Source organism: Pteropus vampyrus, unplaced genomic scaffold (assembly GCF_000151845.1).
Source record: "Pteropus vampyrus isolate Shadow unplaced genomic scaffold, Pvam_2.0 Scaffold59, whole genome shotgun sequence".
NCBI classification, from domain to species: domain Eukaryota; kingdom Metazoa; phylum Chordata; class Mammalia; order Chiroptera; family Pteropodidae; genus Pteropus; species Pteropus vampyrus.
In genome coordinates, this window is record NW_011888840.1 from 2,938,274 (window position 1) to 2,940,521 (window position 2,248).

Sequence of the window (2,248 nt, forward strand, 5' to 3'; positions counted from 1 at the left end):
TTTAAGATCAAACTAGAGGGTCATCTCCTCCGGATGCCTTCTTTGACTCTTCTCTGCCCACGTCGGTCATTCTTTCCTCCAAGAGCACTTGGCACTGACCCAAGATAGCATTGCTCAGCTGTGCTTATAACAGTGCAGCCACACTGTGAGTGCCTCTCAGGCCAAGGACCCTGTTGGATTAGGCATACCAGGCCTAACACAATGCTGGGGACACAAATAGACTCCATATATGTTTCTTGAATCATCGCCTAAGGGACTGGTGATAGAGAAGTAACCAACCAATAAAAGCCATTTCGACATGATGAAAAAGAAAGGAAAAGAAGGATGCATTAGAAAAGGAAACGATTTTAAGAAATGGATTGAGACCAAAGCTGGGTGACAGCCAGAGCTGATGCACCATTTAACAGAGTACAAATGGTTCATTGGGCCCCAGAGAGAATAATTTCCTCTTTCCCCACAGTTCCAAGGTAAGAATTAAGGCAAGGCTTAGCAAGTGATATTTTATTCCCTTCTCTTATTATGCTCTCAGTCTTGAAATTGCCTGAATTCCTTTTGTCTGCTATGATACATTTTTGAAGAGAGCCAAAAAAACTTCCATCGAATTCGTGTGGAGTTTTCTGTATATATGCTCTATCTGTCCATTTATCTACCCATGTGTCAGTAGTCACTGAGCCCTGCTGTGTGTCAGGCATTATGCTAGGTACAGAATTAAATAGGCATGGTTACTGCCTTCAAAAGTTCAGCATCTAATAAAGAAGAATGACCTTTTTAAAGAAACTATGATGATCTATGTGATAAATACTGTAATAGAGATAAGAACAAAGTGCTAGTAGAATCCAGAAAAATGAACAACTTGATCCTCTTTGCAAAACTGGAGAACCTAGTTTTGCAAGGAAGTAGCTGAACTGGGCCTAGAAGATTTGGGTGTTGACAGGTAGAGATGGGAGAGGTCACCTTCAGTAGAGCGCTTGGAGTGAGAAACGGTTCATGGGCAAAAGAGTGTGATGAATCCAGGAGAAGCCGTCCTTTGGGCTGGAGTACAGAGTTTGGGGGGTCAGGTGATGGACTGGTGGGCTGAGACTATGTTGTGGAGAGCCCCAAGGGATGTTCATAGAATGTTGATTTTGCTTTTATGTTAACATCTGTGGGATGTAGCACTTTAGTTTTTCCAAACAGAATGTGGCGTCTTCTATCTCATTCGATCTTCATGATAGCTCTTTAAGGTAGGCATCACTTATCCTCCATTGTATAGCTGAGGACACTGATGTGCAGAAAGGTTAAGGATCTGCTCAAGGTTACATAATTAGAGGGTGGCCCAGCCGATACTCAAAGCCATGACTTTGGATCCCAACATCTATGCTTTTGAAAAATTAAACATTTTGTTAAATCATGACATATACACAGAAAACACACACAAATTATAAATGTATTACTTAGAAATTTTCACCAAGTGAATATAGTAAGTAGTATTCTCTAAATCAAGCCGGGGAAGTTTGACATCTTCCCAATATTACATTTTCCCATTCATGAGCATTTATCACTTTATATAAATAATTTATAATTTCCAGTGTAGAGGTCCTGTTCATATTTCTTAGATCGATTCCTAAGTTTTTGACTTTTTGAATGCTATCATAATACCTCCTATGTATAATTTCAGTTTATAATTCTTTATTTTTGGTATAGAGAATTACAATTGATTTTTGTATATTGACCTTATTTCTAGGTGCCCTGCTCAATTCACTTATGAATTCAAATAGTCCAACTTTATTGAACTGGTACAGTTTTGAATAGAAGAGGTGACAGTGAACATCTTTGTCTCCTTTTTTTTAACCTTTGGGGCAAGTCTTTCAATATGTACTATTGCTGTAATATTAACTCTAGGGTTTTAGTAGATATTCTTTATCATATTATGGAAATTCTCAGCTCTTCTAGTTTGCACAGATGGCAGAGTGGAGAATGATCTGCAGGCACTGGAGAGGATAGAAAGACCAGTTCGGAACTGAACTAGATCAGGAGCAGTGTGGACACAGACCTGGAATGCATGAGTCATGTCCTGGGTTCTCTTTCCTCAACGGTTCTTGCTTGATCGCTGCTCACCTCATAGAAGTTGTCAGGGTTCTCTTTCTCTCAGCGTCCCCAAAAAGTATTCTTTAAGATGTCTGCGATAAAGGTGTGGCCAAATTCATTTGGAAAAATCTGAATACTATATTACCTTCTTAGGGAGTCACGACCAACACCAGCATATTAA